At 45.8% G+C, this 22,303-nt stretch overlaps 1 protein-coding gene across 8 annotated transcripts in view; it reads right to left on the bottom strand.

Moving 5' to 3' along the window:
• Positions 1-22,303, bottom strand: part of LOC115096830 — a 219,963-nt gene that overhangs the window by 105,255 nt on the left and 92,405 nt on the right. For 2 of the 8 annotated variants that reach the window (XM_029611992.1, XM_029611993.1), the window contains one exon: positions 13,228-13,336. The exons of 5 other annotated variants lie outside the window; for them this stretch is intronic. The gene's annotated coding sequence lies outside the window, so the exon portion shown is untranslated. Of the gene's footprint in view, positions 1-13,067; positions 13,171-13,227; positions 13,337-22,303 lie in introns of those variants that run through there. One more of the 8 variants, XM_029611994.1, reaches the window with a different exon arrangement.

The following is a 22,303-nucleotide window of genomic DNA, read 5'->3' as shown; positions in this document are numbered from 1 at the left end:
AGTGAGGAATGATATTTATTTTTCCATAAATAATCACAACAAAAAGAAGCAGCTACCTCTCCAATTAATCACCAACCAGAAAAAAGGAGAGAGGAGACAGACTCTAATCTGTAACTCCACAGAACGTTTTAACCTCATCCCATCAAATGACAATATCATAGATCTCAAACTCTGTTATGCTTTAATCTGCAGCCTCTCGCCACGCAATGGGCCGCAGGCTGTATTGAGCCTTTAGAGCATTTTTTTAATCATTTATTGTCATTTGAATCTATACACAAATGCCTTATTAATTTTAAAATTTAATTACATCTAGGCCAAAATATTCTGTTAATCCCAGACACACATTCAGCGTCTCTAAAAGGATACGAACATTCGTGGTGGTTGGTAAAAAAGTGTAAGATACGCTTAACACAATAGTAGCAAGATATGTTGAATACAATAGTACAGAGTTGATTAAATTTTAAAATTAATAAAGCATTTGTGTATAGATTCAAATGACAATAAATGATTAAAAAAAATGCTCTAAAGGCTGAATAAAGCCTGCGGCCCATTGCGTGGCAAGAGGCTGCAGATTAAAGCATAACAGAGTTTGAGATCTATGATATTGTCATTTGATGGGAAGTGGTTAAAACGTTCTGTGGAGTTATAGATTAGAGTCTGTCTCCTCGCTCCTTGTATCTGCTTGGTGATTTATTTTTACATTCCATACAGAGTCTGGCTTGTTGTGGTTTCAAGTTCAGGTTTTGTCTGCATGTTTCTATTTATACTTTATCAGCTCTTCATTTTGAATCTGGTGAGGGTCTGTCTGTGTTCTACATGTGGGACTGAGGTGAGGTATTCTGCTAGCATGTAGTAATGCTTCAAGGAGTAACTAGGTATGCATACATTTTTTTTTCATGTGAGCAACAATATTTTAATCCAACAATTTTTGAGTACCAACATTAATGTTACATATCTGTATATATCACAAAGAAAAATGTATGTGAGCGATCATGTAAAACCTGTAAGCAATGCTCTAAAGTGTATGAGCAATCGCTCATGCGCTCAACTTAAAAGGAAATATGGCGTATAGTGTCTGTGCAGGGATCTATAACAGCTTGGCTTATTCTGCTTTCTTAATAGCAGGTGTACTGGCATTTTAGGGTCTGATGTAATATTTTCAATGTTTTACTGTTTAAGTGCTGGGAGTTAGTGCTGTTTTCATATGGGAGGTTTACTAAATTGCAATTCAGTTTACTCAAAGCTTTCTGAAGGCCAAGCCCACACCTAACACCTATCACAATAAGCTATAATACCATATGACTGCAGATGCCTGTTTTGCAGAGTTTTCTGGTTGATGCCATAGTAGTGCATGTAAATAATATACATGTTGTACGTGACATTTTTACCTTAGAAGACTGTACTTTGAATGCTCTTTTTCATGTAAAATCTGTTATTATAACTTACCCTTGCACCAGCCCTGCTTGCACTGACTCCACAAGAGAAAGCAGGATTTCCATCTGGAGCTGGGTTACTGGCTCTCCCTCGTCACAGCCAGGGCTTTTATAAGCCCAGGGAAAAGTATGGATCCCTTCTGGCTCCCTATCCCCTGGAGTAGTTAGGCAGAGTCAAGCCTGGGGAGCCATAAAAGCAGCAGACTGTGTAGCATGCAGTCAATGGGAATGCATTGGAGTGGTGGGAGGATGGTGGAGAAGTGGAGGCAAGCTACAGGCACAGGAAGGGAAAGGGTGAGCCAGGAGGAAGTGCCTGTGCAGTGTTGGGGAAGCTGCTGTTTGAGGTGACATTTCTGAGCCCTGAGAGAAGCAGCAAGTCTCAGAGTGGGACTGGAAAAGGGGGAGGCTGCTGCAAAATGAGGAAGGCTGGAAGCAAGCAAGAACTTTAAACGATGGTGCAGTAGCACTGGGGTGGGCGCATGCACTGTATGAGACCTTAAGAGGCAGCACAACAGTAGTGTGTCAGAGAGAATGTGTGTCTGAGTCACACAGAGAATGACACATACCTTTGTGTCAGAGGGTGTGGGTTTATATGTGTGTCTGTGAGAAAGTTTCTGAGAGAGTAAGTGTCAGTGTATATAAAGTTTCTGTAATCTATAAATCTGTTTGTGTGACTGAGCTCTGACACTGGCTGGCAGTGTAGTTGTCTCATTACTTTCACTAGTTCAAGAGCTGCTTGGTTGATCAGACCAGGATATTCGTGTATGTATGTTAACCGATTTGAATGGATGGAACGGGGCCTAAAGCTTTGTTTACTTACTGCTGGTCTAGATTATGCTCTATTTCTTACAGGCCGATACAGTACAGTGCGCTGTTAGCCCGTGATTGGACGCGCGTTTTGGATGCGCTAGCTTTACCCCTTATTCAGTAAGGGGTAATACCACGTCCAAAACGCGCATCCAACCCCCCCAAACCTAATAGCACCCGCAACATGCAAATGCATGTTGATGGCCCTATTAGGTATTCCCGCGCGATTCAGAAAGCAAAATGTGCAGCCAAGCCGCACATTTTACTTTCAGAAATTAGCGCCTACCCAAAGGTAGGCGCTAGTTTCTGCCGGCACCGGGAAAGTGCACAGAAAAGCAGTAAAAACTGCTTTTCTGTGCACCCTCCGACTTAATATCATGGCAATATTAAGTTGGAGGTCCCGAAAGTTTAAAAAAGTAAAAAATTAAAAAAAAAAAAAAATTAAAATGGGCCCGCGGCTGTCGAGTTGAAAACCGGACGCTCAATTTTGCGGTGTCCAGTTTCCGAACCCGTGGCTGTCAGCGGGCTCGAGAACCGACGCCGGCAAAATTGAGCGTCGGCTGTCAAACCCGCTGACAGCCGCCGCTTCCGTCAAAAAAGAGGCGCTAGGGACGCACTAGTTTCCCTAGCTTCTCTTTTTACCGCCAGGCCTAATTTAAATAAATTAAAATAGTGTATCACGCGCACAGGAGAGTGGCCTGTGCGCACACCGGGAGAGCGGGCGCTTGCCCACTCTCCCGCGATTTTACTGTATCGGCCCGTTAGTTATTTAGGAAAAATGTGAAATTTATTTTGGAGGTATTAGGCTTAATTCTGCCAGATTCCAGAGTCAGCCTGACGTGTTTTAGGGAGTTGTTGACACATGTTCTGCAGAGAAAGTGCACGAGGGAGTCAGATACCCCACGGGCCGATTTTGAAAAAATCTCCTGGGATGATATTTTCCTGCAATTCGCCCCTGATCACAGTGATACGGATTCACTGTGAGGTTGCCTTGCCAAACCGACAGGCCAATGCAATACCGTGCATTCAGGCTAGCGCACAGGTTAACCTATGTTTGGACGCTCGTCCAAAACCCTTTATGCAATAAGGGGATTAGCACTTCCAAAACGCACATCCAAATCAGCGCGTAACTAATAGCACTCATCATATTTAAATGCCATGTTGATGAGGCTTACGTAAAAAATAAATGTGTGCCCGATGCACATATTTTTACCCTCAAAAATTAATACCAGCCTCGGAGCTGGCGTTAAAGTCTTGAGGAGCCCCAAAAGTTTTCAGATAAGCAGAAAATATTGCTTCTCTGTGATTCCTCCGACTTAATATCGTGGCGATATTAAGTCAGAGGAACAACAGAAAGCAAAAACCTGAATAAATAAATAAATAAAAATGTCTTGCCAGCAGTCAGGTTAGGAAAAAAAGTCACTCAATTTACGAGCGTCCATTTTCCTGACCCGCGCCCAGCCATTTCTCCTGTGTGCCCAATGCCATGGACATGCTAGGGATGCACAATTTATTCCTAGTGCATCCTTTTTAGTGAGGTGGCTCATTTGCCTATTGCGTAGAGTGCCCAGGAGAGGTGATTGTGTGTGCATTTTTAAAAAGTGTGTCAAGTTCGGATGCACGCTTTTAGCGCGTCGGTATCGCATTGGCCTGTTTGTGTGTATTTTTAGGCACAATGGGGTTGGGGGGGGATTATGTATACACTTTTGTATTTTCAAAATTATGCCTGTAGTTTCTGCCATCAAAAGTACCTGCAGAAATTAGCAGCAATTGCATGTGGGTATTTCTCATTAGGTAATTTTTAAACTAGAAGTGTACACATACTTTCACTTTGATAATCAGTGCAAAGTCTTGAGTAAAAAGTACCCACCGATTTTGCATTTATGTAGGTAGTCTTAAGATTACCCCCAATATGTCTGCAGGAAGAAGGACACCTAGAAAACTCCAAAATATGAAAAAAAAAAAATCCATCACTAAAGGACTAGGATGCGTGTAGTCAGTCTGCTTCTTCCATATCAGGCCACTTCTGGATTATACGGTGGCCTGATTGGGATCATTAGCAGTCAAGCTGAAGGAAGTAGTTTGCAATGTAATATATTTCATATGCATGTTGAGGTTTGCTTTCTTGTGACGTCTCCTGGCCTACATTTCTGGCCTCTATTCATATCACCATATGTTGACTCTCTCTGCCTCTTCCAAAAAGCTAAAGACCCTCACAAGACAGACTCACTAACATTTTAAAACCACTTGTAACCCCATCCCTGGGGTAAGGATTGCACTCCAATGGAGCCATAAAAGAATTTGTAAGTTCTTTGGGCCAGGAACGCTCCACTCCCCTTCCTTCCCAGGATGTAGGTTTGACAGACTTGGGATGAAAGGAGTCCTCTCGTTTCCCAGTGCGGGGTGACTAACTCTCCCTCTGGAATCCTCTGGGTTAGAGAAATTCCGATACTCTGTGTGCTGTGCGCTATGTGCCAAAAAATCAAAGGAGCCACTCTGTTAGTGTCCATATAAATCGTTACTGTTGCAAATAGTTGAAAAATGGCACAATACTGGTTCTCAGCACCATAAATATGTTCTTTCCAGATTTTTTCTCAATCTGTACAGGACTTGCTTACATCAGGGCAAGGAAGAACCCACTCTTCTTGGATTAAGGTAAAGAAGAGCTCTGAGATGGGCAGGGACCTTAAGATGCTCAAAATCCCTTCCAGGCTGATAAAAATAGCAAAGTCTATGGCACAGAGCGTAAATCCTCTCTTTCTTTCCCCAGGGTGGTGAACACTGGATGGGCATCCCCAGTGATGGTGTTTCCTTTACTCAGGGTTAGCAGATCTCCATGATCTCCTTGATCTTACATAAGTCTCTTTAGTATACTCTCTGGATCTTTGATGTAAGGGGTCCTCTTTGAAACAAGCAGTTCTCTGGCTTCTAGCAGGAAGGAAGGGGCAGCCAAATGTCTTCTTCCTGGATCTTCTAACAAAAGTGTTCTTCCCCAGAAAGGAACAGAAACTAACAGTGGAGTCCCCTCCTCACAGCAGGTCACCACCACTTCAGGGGTTTATCTTCCGGGTGGCTCACATGCAGGATTCTCCAATCCCTACGTGTAAGACAGGCCCAGGTGTCCAGTGAGGCTCCTAAATAAAAGTATCAAAGTTCCCTTAACTTAGACCCAATCAGGCTGTGTACTGGAAGAGGAAATCCCTCCTGACCCTGCTAGGACTACCTAACAGGGCTTGCTTGGCTAAGACTGGCTGGACCTGTAAAACAACAAAAACTAAGCTCCTCTCTATCTCTGAATACTGTTCACAAATCAAAGGACTGCCTCCCAAGCTGTAGCAAGGGGGCAGTTATATACTGGTACCAATAGGCTGGCCATTCCAGACCCCGCAGAAGGAGGGCTGCATTTGAATGGTTCCTGGCTTCATCCATCCTACTCTAGCTAATTGACATTACATTAACCCAGGGCTTATTGGTAACCTAAGAAGTGCCCAGGTTACATACACACCAATGGAAACTGCACAAGATTTTTTCACTTGAATTTCATTCCTAAATAATACACCATTTTATTCCAGGCACTTTCATTACAATTCCCTCAAGAATATATAATGTTTACCACAGTAGGGTTTTCCAACAGTTTACAAAGCATTCACACACTATCAGGCAGATGCAATAAGATGTGCACAAAAAACAGGTGGTCAATATCAGCACCCATTTTCCTAACATGCGCATATCCACATCCCCTGTGTGCACCCGAAGCAATATTTAAATGAGAACGAAAATGCAGTGACATACAAAATGGGCGTGCTAAGTAGAAACAAGCGTCTCTGGCACTCAAAAATGTATCACCAACCAAAATCCAAGGAGAGAGGAGACAGAATATACTCTATAACTCCATAAATCCTAATCTCATGATTTTTTAATCCCATCAAATGTCAATATCATAGATCTTAAGCTCTTATTAAATAAACTTTAATCTGCAGCCTCTCGCCACGCAATGGGCCGCAGGCTGTATTCAGCCTTTAGAGCATGTTGATTTTAATCATCTATTGTCATTTGTTACTAATATCTCACCCCAAATACTTTATTAATTTTTTTAAAAGATTTTTTACTATTGGAACCCACGTTCTAACACACCATCACCAAATATCATAAATTGCAAAGAATACTTAGCCAGCAAATCTGTTCAATCAATCAGCCATACTATACTGTTTTCAAATGTTCCCGACATGAATCATGTTTCAACTGAATCTCAGTCTTCTTCAGGGGAATTATTTTAATTTCAAAAGGCCAAAATATTCTGTTAACCCTAAAATTTAAAAAACAAAAATTAAAAACAGTCAAATAAGACAGCCCAGCTTCAAATTAAATCTTTGTGCTTAATAATAAACCATCCCAAACTCTTATTTCTCTAAACACTCACCCGGACATGTATTTAGCATCTCTCGGGGGATTCAAAACATGACGCCACAGCGTCTTAGATGTCAAATTCAAACATTAACCCAACTGGTTTAAATGTATCGCTCGAGCTACGTAACCGGAAATCCGAGCTAAACACGCAATGTAAGAACTACAACTCCCACAATCCTTAATTAAAAGACACAGGACCAGCAAACTAAAAGACAGACCAATCAATATCTTTATTAAGTCCATTAGGGTCGACCGTATCAAAAAAATGTATCCACTTCTGTTCTCTTTGTAGTAGATAACCATCAAAGTCACCCCCACGATTACAAGGTAATGGTTTTTCTATAGCAGCAAATCTTAAATCATCAAAATTATGTTGGTACTGTAAACAATGTTGAACTACTGGTGCTTCAACTCTGCCACGCACAATGGCACTCCTATGTTCAATCATGCGGGTCTTCAAGCTCCGTTTGGTTTTACCAATATATAAACGGGGACAAGGGCACCACAGCCCATATATCACTCCCTTCGATTCGCAGTTTGTGAATGACTGGAGCTTAAATTTCCCATTAGCAAAAAATATTGGTAAAACCAAACGGAGCTTGAAGACCCGCATGATTGAACATAGGAGTGCCATTGTGCGTGGCAGAGTTGAAGCACCAGTAGTTCAACATTGTTTACAGTACCAACATAATTTTGATGATTTAAGATTTGCTTCTATAGAAAAACCATTACCTTGTAATCGTGGGGGTGACTTTGATGGTTATCTACTACAAAGAGAACAGAAGTGGATACATTTTTTTGATACGGTCGACCCTAATGGACTTAATAAAGATATTGATTGGTCTGTCTTTTAGTTTGCTGGTCCTGTGTCTTTTAATTAAGGATTGTGGGAGTTGTAGTTCTTACATTGCGTGTTTAGCCCGGATTTCCGGTTACGTAGCTCGAGCGATACATTTAAACCAGTTGGGTTAATGTTTGAATTTGACATCTAAGACGCTGTGGCGTCATGTTTTGAATCCCCCGAGAGACGCTAAATACATGTCCGGGTGAGTGTTTAGAGAAATAAGAGTTTGGGATGGTTTATTATTAAGCACAAAGATTTAATTTGAAGCTGGGCTGTCTTATTTGACTGTTTTTAATTTTTGTTTTTTAAATTTTAGGGTTAACAGAATATTTTGGCCTTTTGAGATTAAAATAATTCCCCTGAAGAAGACTGAGATTCAGTTGAAACATGATTCATGTCGGGAACATTTGAAAACAGTATAGTATGGCTGATTGATTGAACAGATTTGCTGGCTAAGTATTCTTTGCAATTTATGATATTTGGTGATGGTGTGTTAGAACGTGGGTTCCAATAGTAAAAAATCTTTTAAAAAAATTAATAAAGTATTTGGGGTGAGATATTAGTAACAAATGACAATAGATGATTAAAATCAACATGCTCTAAAGGCTGAATACAGCCTGCGGCCCATTGCGTGGCGAGAGGCTGCAGATTAAAGTTTATTTAATAAGAGCTTAAGATCTATGATATTGACATTTGATGGGATTAAAAAATCATGAGATTAGGATTTATGGAGTTATAGAGTATATTCTGTCTCCTCTCTCCTTGGATTTTGGTTGGTGATTAATTGGAGAGGTAGCTGCTTCATTTTGCTGTGATTATCTACTCAAAAATGTATTGCATCGGGCACATGCATGTCTAAGTTGTACGTTCCTAACAAAAGTGCATTGTTAACATTAAGTTATGGGAATCTGCAATGCTTGTTTACAAAACAGAAAGGAATTACCCACAATTTTTTAAAGTCTCTTTTAGCTAATCATCATGCTCCACTCCACTACTCCCTATATTCTTTTTAAACATTTTTTGTTCTAACCTCAAATAACTAAATCTTATACCAATCTCCCTAAACAACCCTAGCTTACAAGGGGTACATTTATCGCAACACAGAGGACCCAATTTTTTATGTTTCTCATGAACATTTGACTGTGAGTAAACTTTATTCCACCTCCAAAGCTGAGTTAATTTTCTGGTATAAAAAAAAATGTGCATTGGGCGCACTTTCCTGCATCAGGCAGTAACAGCGAATGTCTTCATTTAAATGTAATTTAAATGCAAGAGACGCTATCCGGTACATGTTAGGGCATGCGTTTTAGACACGCTAATCTCCTTGCTGCATCAGACGCTATTATTGTGCACCCAAAATGCACGCCCAACTGCAAGCAAAACCGTATGCTAGGCTGGGCGCACCTTATTGCATCAGATTGATGTGCATCTGGAAGTGACACTGGACACTTACTTAACCTTGTATGAGAACATTTGTCATTGTCATACCTGGGAACTTTTGATTATCAGTCAGACTGATATTGTCGAGGATTAGTCGGGTAGGGGAGAGGGTGGAGGTGTTAAAGTCGTATGCATACAAACTCTCTCTCATACATACGCAAACTAACACACTCACTCAATTTCACACATATTCTCACACATGCCCCTCATTCTCCCCCCCTACAAACAAACATACATGCTCACTTCTCATTTCTCTCATGTTTATCCACTCACAAACATAAGATGCTGACAGGAGCCTAATTGCATCAACTGAAATAATGAAACACTGTTACAGTGTTGGGCTGTCTTGGAAGAGATTACAAAGAAAGATAAGTGGTTTTATTTGCAAAATAAAAAAAACCCATGGGTGACCTAAGATTATACAATGAAGCACACATTGTTGAACGTCAGTCGCTCAGACTTATGAGTGCAGTGAGCATCTCTGAATGTATAATGGTTACATACAGTATATAAATTTATAGTATAGGAGGCCCAGTCTATTGAGGGAGGGCCTCATAGCTGGGCAGGCGTGCTACTGCCAGCTCGAGGGGGGAATATTGGGAAACATGTGGCCAATAGGGCTCCTTGGCTGAGTTAAAACTAAGCCAGGAGCCAATGAGAACGGGAGAGGCAGCAAGGGCTCAGAAACAATACGGGGTAGGGGAGGGAAGAACAGCACCTTTGCTGACAGAGGACGAGAGAGCAACTCCACTTCCACGTGCAACTTCCAGAATTCCTAGGCAGAAGAGGCAGGCCAGAAGCTACCGGCCAGTCTGCTTTGCTGTGCTTCCCTTCTGAAGCGGCGGTGTTTGCGGAAGCGAAGATCTGTTCCATCCTTCCTTTTTCGATTGCGGTTGTCCTGGGAGTCTTTCCTTCACCTTCCTGCATGTCTACCTTTCCTCCTTCTACCTCCTCTGGTCCTTCCGGGGCACAACAAGCACAATTAAATTGTGCTCCTGTTAACAAAAGAGCAAAGAAGAAGCAGCGGACCCCCAAAGCATCGGACAACTTTGTAGCTACCCTGGAGGCAAGGCTGATGCATCCCATTAGGCGAACTAGGCAGTTGCCAAGGGCACCAACCATTAGGAGGCCGTGAGCAGAGCCTATCGCGCTCGCAGCAAAGAGTAGTAGAGATTCAGCGGGTCGCAAGCGGCACCCAACCTGCTCACAGCCCAGGGAAGCATACCCTCAGCGTGTGCAAATAAGTAAGGAGTCGAGGCCCGAGACCAGGAGGGTAGCGCAACTGGGAGAGTGGGCGCAAGGCAGAAGGTTCACCTAGGGCGCCTTGCACCGGCCCTGCCCGGAGGATGCCGCTGAGTCCAGGCCCTGGAAGAACAAAAGTCAGAGAGTGGGGGTCAAGCACCATGCGCCCCTCATCAGCCATATGGGCTGCTACGTGCCAGAGCATTGCCGATTCCCAGCCTACTGAGCAGGTGATGGCGGCAGCAGCGGTGGTCCACGGCACCAGCAGAGTAATGTCTCTGCTCATGGGGTTACTGCAGAGTGACAGCCGGGTCCTCCCGTATCGTTTTGCAGCAGCAGATGACCAGATTCCACTGCATCAATCAGCAGCACCAGAGCCAGTTTTGCGCACGGGACAAGAGCAGAACTGTCAGCACGCTCATTTAAATGTGGGCCAGGTTAATGCGCAGGTTCCCCGAGGATAAGTTAATTGCCCTCTGCAACTGCCATCTAACTTAAATAACAGTGGCAGTAACATGTGGTTGGGGGGGGGGGGGGGGGGGCGCGCAAAAAATGATGCCATATATGTTTGCCATCGATAATGCTATCTTTGAGTGCCTTTCTGGGCAAGAAAAGACCCTAGCTGGGCCACAGCCCTCGAGGTGCCCATGCAGGTTCCACAGAGTGGGCAGGGGTCAACAGAGAAAACAAATGGAGGGGTTTCCAGCCTGGCAGCAGCTCAAAGTGGGGCAGCCCCCAAGCCCGTTGCCATGGCAGCAGAGGTATCAGAGACACCGACGGGGCTTGCAGGGCATTTCTGGCTCTTATTGCAGCACATTATATATGTAAGGTAGCTCGCATATTTCAGAAGATATAAAAGTTTAAATTCGTCATAATGAGTATGTTGACATTTTTGATTTGCTTAAGAGGGATGGGGGAAGGAGCTGAACCAAAATGCCATGAATCTTGCAAGCTGGCAGCTAAAGACAAACCTATTAAAGCAAGGACTTTAATGAACTGATCAGCTGCCTTTAGAGTGCTTTCAATCGTAATTGGGGAAAAACATCCAGAGAAATATTGCGCCCTGTTCAAATACCAAGATGTGATGTATAGTACGTATCATACATAGGTGGTACTGCATGGTTAGAGTATAATGAACAGTTCAGGCATAATATGGCGGTTAACCCTAGCTTGGATTGGAATCAAAAGGATATCAACCTGTGGCTTTCCAAGATCACCCCCTGCAGGCCGGTGCAGGAGGTTGAATCTGGTTTTTTGGGCAACACTTACCAGCCTAGGGCATGGAGTGCAACGTACGTTTTGGGGAGGCTGTTTTTTCGACCTAGGCAGAGGTTTACTCAGCCCTCGAGAATCAAGGGCGGCAAGAGCATGCAACCAAGACAACCTCTCTGTCAGTTGTATAACACCGGCTACTGCAGATATGCAGAGGCATGCAAATGCGGGTACACATAACACTGCGTGTGGGACAGGACACCCACAAGTCAGGTTTACTGCCGGCAGCCAGCGGACAGAGCATCACTAGTTGCAGTTGAGAGATGGTGTCTGAATTTTTCAGAGCTTCGACGTCAATCAATTTGTCAAAGTTAAGGAGCCTATAGCAAGCTGGCTTTATGCTGGATTCTCAGAAGGTTTCTACATCCCTTGTAAGGGGCCAGAAACCACAACAGAGGCTGATAATCTACGATCAGCAAGGGACAGTGGGGAAGTCATTGCACAAAAGATCAGAAAAGAGTGTGCATTAGTGTGTCCAAATTCAGGATTTCACCCCGGGAGTTGTACCTAAAAAAGAGCCAAGGGAATTCAGGATCATCTATCATCTATCCTCCCGGAAGGAGGATCAGTTAATGATTATCTGGACCTGGAAGTCTGCTCTGTCTCATATGCATCCTTTGACCAGGCTCTGGATATGATGAGGCTCTGGGGGCAGGGGGCCTGGATAGCCAAGGCAGACATTGAGTCAGCTTTCCATCTTCTCCCAGTACACCCTAGTTATTTCCGGTTGTAGGATTTCAATTTCAGAACAAATACTACTTTCATAAATGTCTGCCCATGGGCTGCTCCATATCCTGTGCAATGGGCGGTGGAGCAGGACATCGGTAAAGGAAAAATCATCAATTATCCGGACAATTTCTTATTCACTGGCCACTGGGATATGAATGCATGTGCCCTGGCTCTTCAGGCATTTGTCCAGAAAGCAGAAGAGCTAGGCATTCCCCTAGCTGATGTTTTTTGGGGCCTTTAGGATATGCAAGCTGATCGCCCATGCAAAGGTGACCACCAGGGCTTCTGATGGGAGCCCTGCAAGAGAGGATATATGGGTTTGTCCCACTACAGTGCACATTTTCATCAGAAGATCCAAAAATGACCAGCACGCGGTGGGTAGGTGGGTTAGTTTGTATCCTGCTCACATGGCAGCTTTATGCCCAGTTAGGGCTGCACATGATTATTTAGGGGTATGCCTGCCTGGGAATGGTCCTTTATTGAAACATCAGGATGGATCTGCATTATCACGTTACCAGTTCGTTAGTATGTTAGATAGAGGGTTAGCAGCAATAGGGGAGGAGCCACATGAATATCACACTCACTCCTTCAAAATTGGTCCGGCATCATTCACGAGTAGCAGCGGGCTAAGCGAGGCACAGATCAAAGCTGTAGATCACAGATAGTCTGGTAGATACAAATCGTATATCCTGCCCATAAAACAGTCCTCCTTTGAATTGGCATAGGCCTGCTGGGACGATTGCTTAACTTGCTCAACCTAACCTTACTTTTGTAATTTATTGTAGACTCTTCTCCCGCTATCACTAAAGTGCTATGGATCCTGGGTCATTCATACATTTATTGGGCACACATTAGAGCCAAAGCAAAGAGTGCCAGTGAACAGATGAACATACCTTGGAGCAAAGCCTACATTTTTTGGCTAGGCAATCGAGGTTGTGAGGTGGGGGCCAAGTAATACCATCCATCATTCAATATGCCACAGAGCTTCCATGACTGGACATTATCATCTTTCATTTAGGTGGTAATGATCTGGTCTCAGTCAAAAACACTGACCTCATCATTAGCATCAAAAAGAACTTAGCGTTCATCAAGTCCCTCTGGCCATCAGTGGTGTTGATTTGGTCCACATTATCCCTCACTTGGTGTGGAGAGGTGCAAAATCCTGCAAAGGCATTGAAAATAGCAGGCGAAAATTAAAGAAGTGGGATCTTACGTAGGGACATAGGGGGACACGTTATCATACATGAGGATATATCTGCTGGCTGGGTGGGCTTGTTCAGGACAAATGGGGTTCACCTATCTGAGGTTGGCACACATCTCTTTATCCTCTCCTTGCAAATGGCCACAGAAGCACTAGTGGGATTAGGTGGTTGATAGGGACCAAGTAAGGGATTACTCGTCCCTATTATGGCAGAGCCCTCATAGGGGAATGCTTTGGTGTTTGGAGGAAGGGGAAGGGGGAAGGGTCTAGGTGCCAAAGATTATGTATATGGGGAAGCTTGTGGGGGGGGGGGGGGGCACATGAAGCGAGCTGCTATTGGTCAGTCTATTATTTGGCAGAGGGTGATGGACCTATGCAATGGATGGTGCAGACCAAGACGGTGGCCAGTCTGAGGTGGCCAAATGGAGGGCTGGCGTAAATAAATAGGTGTGGCCTGCAATGATGGCTAGAGGGTTGATGAGGCAGCAGCACACTGCATGGAGCGGTAATGGCCACAGCAGCATTCATGGAGTGGGATGCCAGTGGGTACCACCTTCACGGAGCGGAAGGTTGGAAGGCTGCTGCCTCACAGGGATAGCGGCAACAAGCGGGGGATAACAGCACAAAGTCTTTGCTGGTGGGGGTGTAGGCCAGTCTCAAGGTTAATATTAAGTTTGCATAAAGTATTTCTGTATGTTTATGTTTAAGCTCATGCTTGTATAGCTGTGGCCGTTTATATCCACTCAATAAAGAACATTATGGAAATTGTATGGTGCATTGCTGGCAATGGGGCAGGACTGGGGTGGGAGTGGAATTCCAGGAAGCTACGGTATACCCAATTTAAGGAGGCTCAGCCTATTGAGACAGGGGCCTCAAAACTGGGCAAACATGCTACAGCTAGCTCGAGGTGGGCAAGTGGGGGAATGTTGTCAATAGGGCTCTCTAGCTGATTTAAAACTAAGCCAGTAGCCAGTGAGAAAGGGAGAGGCAACAAGGGCTCAGAAGCAATACAGGGTAGGGGAGGGAAGGATAGCATATTTGTCGACGGAGGATGAAAGAGCAACCCTCCCACCACCCACAGCGCTACAGATCATGAGTTGTGGGCAGGACTTAAGCTAACAACAGCAGGACCCTCACCGGCACATAGGGGGATGCTTTGGTGTTTGGGGAAGGGTCCAGGCGTCAAAGATTACACATAGGGGAAAGCTTGTGGAGGGTGCATGAAGCAGGGTGCTATTGGTCAGCCTATTAATTGGCAGAGGGCGATGGACCTATGCAATGGATCGCGCAGACGGAGATGGTGGCTGGACTGGGGATAGTCAAATAGACGTAAATAAATAGGCAGGGCCTGCAAGAACGGCCCAGGGGTTGGTGAGGCGGCAGCACACTGCATGGAGCGGCAGTGGCCACGGCGGCATTCATGGAGCGGGGTGCCAGTGGGTACCACCTTCACGGAGCGGAAAGTTGGAGGGCTGCTGCCTCACCAGGATTGTGGCAGCAAGCAGGGGATTACAGCACAAAGCCTTTACTGGTGGGGGTGTAGGCCCAGTCTCAAGATTAAGTTTATTTATTTTATTTATTTATTTATTGTTTTTGTTATACCGAGTTTCATGACATGCATCACATCAACCCGGTTTACAATTAACAGAGTGTGTAAAGCATAACGTAACGTAAACAATGTTCTCAATAAACGTAAACAATGTTCTCAATAAGAACCTTGAACTTTAGATATAGTGGATCAGATAGAAGGATGTGAGAAAGTTACAATAAAATAGGGAAATTAACTTGGAGCTGGAAGAGGGGAGAGATAGAACCGAGCAATATTTACAAAGTTTGCATAAAGTATTTCTGTATGTTTATGTTTCAGTTCATGCTTGTATGTTTGTGGCCATTTTTATCCACTCATCAGAGAGCATTATGGAAATTGATAGGTGTCATTGTTGGCAATGGTGCAGGGTCGGAGGGTGGGGGGATTCCAGGAAGCTATGGCATGCCCAAGTTATATGTTCTCAGTGTTGTTAGAGGTGAATTTTTTTTTTTTTTATGTGAGATAATAGACTTCAGCAACTCAGGACAGAGTTCTGCTGAAATATTAAAAATAATCCTTTGTTTTCAACTAAGGACTCATGCTGAAGGATCCAGAGCTGAGTTCTCAGAGACAGAGCTTTGCCTTGACTGATGGCTGTTGCCGCAAGGATTCAAGCAGTTTCCAGCAAGATCAGCCATAACAATAACATTTCCCACCCTTCAAAATTCAAATCAGCTCACAGTAAGACATCCAAGCTGGGCACTGCTGAGTGCAGCACAGAGATTTTGCAAAAGTTAAAGCGAGCTGAGCAATTCAGTATTAGAATGTTAATTTTGAGCAAAATTCTTTTACACACATCTCTGAAGTATTTGCGTGTTAAAATCAGGAAATCATGGAGTTGGTACCATTCTGTGGATCTAGGAGGAAGACAGAAAAGTGACTACCGTACCTTATGTTTTCTTATTGTTGTGTACTGTAGGTTACCATGAAAAATAGTTATTTATTTATTTTATAGTCTGCTTTTCACACTTTTTTTTCAGCGCTTCAAAGTGGATTACATTCAGGTACTGTAGGTATTTCCCTGTCCCCAGAGGGCTCACAATCTAAGTTTGTACCTGAGGCAATGGGGAGTACAGAGATTTGCCCAAGGTCACAAGGAGTGACAGTGGGACTTGAGTTACCAGAGGTCCCCATTTTTTCTTTGTGGAGGGAGGGCGTAACCCTGCCTAAGGTCTCTAAGAAGGTTTATTAGAGGGTTCCTGGTTTCTAAGGGGTTATCTAAAGGACAGATTGTTCTGCTGCTACATAGCTCTGGCAAACTGCAAGATTAAGAGAAGCAGCTGCAAGATTAAGAGAAGCAGCGCGGGCTTGTCCCGCCGCTGCTGAAGATAATATGGGGCAAGCCAGAGCGAGGAGAACAGGAGAGGGGGAGGGGGTGACCCATAGCAACAGCAGCATTTTGAAATGCTGCCATGCTATTGGTCTATTAGGGGTAACAGTTTAGGCGCCGGTTGCTAGGTGCCTCAGTCAGCGTTGGACAGCGAGGCAAAGAGCAGAGCTTGCTTTTTGCTCCGTTGCTGGCTGACTAGTCAGGGTTTAGCTGGGCGTTTTTTAGGTCTGGTCAGGTTCCGGTACCATGAAGAAGGGGTCAGAGAGTGTGGTCCAGAGGATGAAGGAGGCGGCAGCGCGAGGCGTGCGGGTGGCGACCGCAACCCCGGCGGCCAAGAGGGAAGCAGACGAGAGCGGTAGGTCCCCCCCTTTGGCGAGACAGTCAGTTTCGCACCCGCCGGCCCCCTCGTCGTCTCCGCCTCCAGATCCCAGCCTCCTATTCCCCACCCTACCTTCCGACGAGGTTTGCAGGCAGGCATGCATCTCGGACTCGGGCGAGAGTGGCCCAGAGTCGGAGGAGGTGCGCCCCGCGAAGCCCCCTTCCCCCCAGTGCGCACCCCCCCTCAGGCGTCCCTCATGCATGCTCGCCGGTCGACGTGTCATTCAATGCCTCCCTCGGTGAATTTTTGGAGGCGGGCCTGCCAGTCTTCGGGGAGGGGAGGGAGGAGGGCGAAGCCCTGCAGGTCCGTTTTCCCGGCGTTTTTTCGGTCCCCTCCTCCGCGGCGTTGCCACAGGCTCCCAGCCACCTCACAGCGGCTCAGCCAGGATTTGGCCCCTGCAAGGGTAGGGGCAGGCAGAGGGGTGGGAAAAGCAAAGGTAATAAGGCCCCCATGAGACAACGGGAGGCCGCTCCTAGCAAGGTTGAGGCGCGAGAGAAGGGGAAGAGGAGCAGGGCCCCTGCCCGCTCTCATATGACATCTAGTGGATTTCAGTGGAGCCCCACTCCAAAGGGAGGGGCTAGCAAACAGGAGGCACCATGCCTGGGTAAAGGGAATGAGACCTTCCTGGGTTTCTGCAATACAGACAGAGGCATCAGCGAGGCAGGGGCAGGTTTCAATTTCCATGGGGGAGATGATTTAGGGGCGCACGGTGGCTAGTCACAGGCTGCTTTCATAGCAGACATACTGGGACATCTAGTGGCAGCGGGCCATGGTAGAAGTCCAGCTCCTGCAGCCAGGGAATACGGGGCAGTCAGGTATGCGCCTGCTGCAGGGTTGGGAGAAAGAGGATTGCAGATGTTTGCAGCCCAGCCTTCTGGCCCACAGGCTCAGGGCAGACCCCAGAAGATTTCAGACAGGGATAAGCTGAAAGGGAGCGAAGGGGAGGGGGCAGGAGGGTCTAGGTCAGGAAGGAGAGAGCGTAGGGATGTTTTTCCTTTCACAGATGAAGCGGAGGATGTATTCCTGGGTACTTCAAGGCAAGAGGCATGGCGGGAGGCAGCATGCCCAATGGGACTGGAGGAGCAGGGCGCCAACGGAAGGGAGAAGGACGGGCAGAATGTGGATGTGCAGGAAGGAAGCACAGCCGGATTAAGGACAGGTAATCAAGGTGTAGAGGGGACACAAAAGGATAGGAATAGAAAGAGGAAACCCAGGAGCCCCAGTTCTAGTTCTGATTCTAGTTCTTTATCCTTGTCCAGCTCCAGTGAGCAGAGTCCCATAAAGAGGTCAGTGTTGGACGAGGGACCTAGGCAGGATATGGGCCATCCTGCTTTAGCGTCATTAATGGAATTGTGGGAGGAGTTACTCAAGCGATTGGTGCGGAGGATTCGCAAATGAAAATACATAGATATTTTCAAATTCTTGGAAGGGAGAAGGGGTGGAAGGAAAAAAAGTAAAAAGGCAAAATGAAAGGGAACCGAAAGTCGACGGGTCCTAAAATATCCAGAAATTGTCACTTGGATGAGAGGATTTCTGAGATTGGCCAGTGTAGTTGGGCATTTTGATGCCACCCAGTATGGGTCCTTGCTGTCTTACGCGGACAGCATACTTGGGGCGTTCCCGGATTACGAAGGTTGGGCTTGGCTCAACTACGAAGAGAAATTCTGAGATAAGATGGCAGGTAACAGGTTTATGATTTGGGGATATTCATCTATGGTTAACACAGATGACTTTAAAAGGGGTTACCCAGGGGAAAAGCTTGGGGGCTGGGGGTGTAGGGAGTGGTTCGGTTAATGTAGGCGGGCTAGGTAGCAGTAAGGGTAGTTCCTTTCGTGGGCAAGGGAGAAACAGAATGTTGGGAAATACGGCTTCCCTCAAAGGATCCAATGTGTGTTGGCGTTATAATAAGCTTACCTGTCTCTTTCCTGAATGCAAATTCAGGCATGCCTGTGCGACCTGTGGAGGAGCGCACCCAGCTACAAAGTGTCTGCCCGGCCAGGGTACAGGGTCAGCCAAGGGAGGAAAGCAGTGACGTGCTGAGACGTAAGGCGGATTCGCCAATTGTTCTGTCTGTTTTATTGAAGTGGTTACAATGTAATCCCAATGTTGAACGGGCTGAGTTTTTAAGAGTCTGTTTTAGTGTAGGTTTTCGGATCCCATATGTGGGTCCAGGTAGTGGAGGGAGAATTCGAAATGCCAGGTCAGTTGCCTGGAGAGCGGAAGTAGCTAGGGAGAAGCTGGTTTCTGAAATTCGGTTAGGTAGAGTGGTGGGGCCTTTTGAGACCCAGCCCTTCAAATGTATGCATTTGTCGCCTTTGGCTGCAGACAAAACAGAAGGGCCTAGTTGCCAGATTACCTTCTTAGGTATCGAGTTAGATTCGCAGGCGATGGTGTCGTGTTTGCCAGTGGATAAAATAGTGAAGTTAAGAGAATTGGTGAATCTAGTACGAGCTGCTAAGAAGGTTACGTTGAGGCAAATACAGTCATTGATAGGATCACTTAATTTTGCTTGTCGTGTGATTCCCATGGGCAGGGCGTTTATTCACAGATTGTCGGCTTCAACGAGAGGTGTGAGAGTGGATCATCATTTTATTAGAGTTAAACGCATTGTTGAGGAGGAATTGGGAGTGTGGGAAATGTTTCAAGCATCTTTTAACGAAGTACGCATGATCCCAGCAGGAGAAGAGTCCAATGTTGACCTGGAATTGTACTCCGATGCGGCGGGAGGTGTCGGTTTCAGGATTTATTTCCAGGGTAGTTGGTGTGCTCAAAGGTGGCCAGAGGAATGGGTAAAAAATAGGGATGTGAATCTTTTATCTGACGATTGAAAATATCATCCAATATTTTCAATATCGTCAGATATCAGGGGGTCCCCGATAGCAATAGGAAACCCCACAATTAATTTAGTGGGTTTTCTTACCATTATGGGGGGGGCGGGAAGAAAGGACACAACCTAAAAACACAACCTAACCCTTTAAAATGAGTTTGTTAGTATCCCCCCACCCTCCGGCCCCCCCCCCCCCAAAAAAAATTTTAAATACCTGGTGGTCCAGCGGGGGTCCCAGGAGCATTCTCCCGTGCTCGGACTGTTGGCTGCCACTAATCAAAATGGCGCTGATAGCCCCTGTCACATGGTAAGAGCAAAGGGCCATAGGTGCCATTGGTCGGCCCCTGTCACATGGTAGGTGCACTGGATGGCCCGCGCCATTTTTAAAGATGGCACCGGCCATCCATTGCTCCTACCATATGACAGGGACCGGCCAATGGCACGGATACCCTGTCACATGCTAAGGGCAAAGGGCCATCAGCGCCATTTTGTTTACTGGCAGCCGACGGCCCGAGCACGGGAGAATGCTCCCAGGACCCCCGCTGGACCACCAGGTATTTATACATTTTTGGGGGGGGGTCCGGAGGGTGGGGGGATACTAACAAACTCATTTTAAAGAGTTGGCTGTATTTTCTGGTTATTGGCTCGGGCGCAGCCGATAAAAAAAACCCGATCGGACTGCAAGATAAAAATTTCACGATGTGAATGGGAACCAGAATCAGAACAGATACCGGTTCCGATTCACATCTCTAGTGAAAAACAGGATTACAAAGAACATCACTTTCCTGGAATTGTTTCCAATAGTGGGAGCAGTAGCAATTTGGGGTCAGCATTTGCAGAACAAAACAGTAGTTTTTGGTGTGATAATTTAGGGGTCATACAGGTCTGCTAGTTGTTTGCTAGTTTCAAGATTGATGCGGGAATTGATATTGTTATGTTTGCAATTAAATGTGGCAATAACGGCAAGACACGTGCCAGGAACTCAGAATTTGATTGCCGATGCTCTTTCTCGTTTCAAGTGGGATGTTTTTCGGGAGCTGGCTCCAACAGTGCGATTGACGGGAGAGGTTTTCCCGGAACATCTCTGGCAACTGGAATGGAGGAAGCTTGGCCTTTAATTCGGAAATCCTTGGCACCTGCTACTTGGAAAGCATATGCAGCAGGCAGGGGAGTAGTGTTGCGTTTTTTGCTGGCAGTAGGGTGGAGGAGAGGGCCAGTTAGGGAGTACGACGTGGTACAGTTCATACTGTAGGCTAAAGGGAGCGGTTATTCGTTATCCTCGGTGAGAGCCCAGTTGGCGGGGTTCACCTTCTTTCAAAAATTGGGAGGGTGGGGTAATCCGGTGGAAGGATTTTTGGTGAAACAAGTGCTAGGGGTCTGGGGAAGAGATGGGGGTAGGGTGGCAGACAAACGGCGACCCATTAAGTATGCGCAACTGTTAGCAATTGTAAGAAAATTGGAGAAGGTATGTTGGTCTCAGTACGAAACATTGTTGATTTGGACGGCTTTCGCGTTAGCCTTTTTTGGTGCCTTTCGGGTGAGTGAGTTGGTGGTGCGCTCTGCTGCTAGTACAGGGGTGGGAGTGCAGGCCGATAGCGTGTGGCTGTTTGCCAAAAAGGTCACCTTGCGGTTACATCGGTCAAAAACAGATCAAAGAGGTAGAGGGCAATGGATAACCTTAGTTGGGCTTGGGATGCGATCGTATGCCCGGTAAGGACCATGCACGAGTTTGTGCGGGCACGGCCACGAAGGCAAGGTTTGTTCTTGGTTCATTTGAACGGATCGCCGTTAACCATATTCCAATTTTCCACAGTTTCGAAATTGGTGGTCAGGTCTTTAGGGTGGCAGAGCGACTGCTTTACGTTGCATTCATTCCGGATTGGGGCAGCAACTATGGCGGCAGAGATGATATTTACTAGTGAGCAAATCCAATCCATAGGGCGGTGGAGGTCCAAAGCATTCTGATATTATGTTTGACGTTGAAAAGGGGGATCAGGGATTTGAATTCCAAGAAGGTAATACTAGTTTTTGTTTTCCAGAGTCGGCAGGAATGGCAGGAAGATTAGAATGTGCCTGGGTCATGGGCCATTCTTTCGTTCAATGGGCATTTCATCGGGCAGAGAAGCATCCGAAAGGTACAAACTTGGATTTGGATGTCCAGAAGTTCAAAGTTCAATGGTTTTATAAAGGGAGAATGAAATGGGGGAAGTTAACAACCTTTCTGCAGAGGTTGGTTGGGATACATGGTTATCCGAAGGTGTTACTAATTCATCTAGGGGGTAACGACATCGGGGTTTGTTCTTGTAGGCAGTTAGTGGCAATAATGAGAAAAGATTTGGCGGGCATCATGAATGCTATGCCAGCAACCAAAGTGGGTTGGTCAGACATCATAGTAAGTATCAAGTATCATAAGATACCTTTATGGAAGAAAGGGGTTAAGAAATTACATAGGCAAATTGGGAAATGGATACAGGAGCAAGGGGGCTTGTGGGTGCGGCATGATTGGTCATGGGAGATTTTGGCAGGTTTGTTTCAGAAAGATGGTGTTCATCTATCGGATGTGGGTATTGATTTATATAACAATGCCCTGCAGGAAGGTTTGGAACAGCAAATGAAAAGCAGGGGCAGGGTTGCAGTGGGGGTACAAAGACAACTAAGTGGTCTTTGTTGGTGGCGGAAGCCCGAGCCCTAAGTTATAAGTTTGTATTGAATTATAAAAGGAAATTGGGGGGGGGGGGGGGAGAATCTTGTGTAGTTTGGGGCTGCTACACGGGATGGCCAAAGAGCATGGGGGGGCCAATGCT

This window comes from Rhinatrema bivittatum, chromosome 8, assembly GCF_901001135.1.
Source record: "Rhinatrema bivittatum chromosome 8, aRhiBiv1.1, whole genome shotgun sequence".
Classification (NCBI taxonomy): Eukaryota; Metazoa; Chordata; class Amphibia; order Gymnophiona; family Rhinatrematidae; genus Rhinatrema; species Rhinatrema bivittatum.
This window is presented reverse-complemented; position numbering and strand designations above follow the sequence as displayed.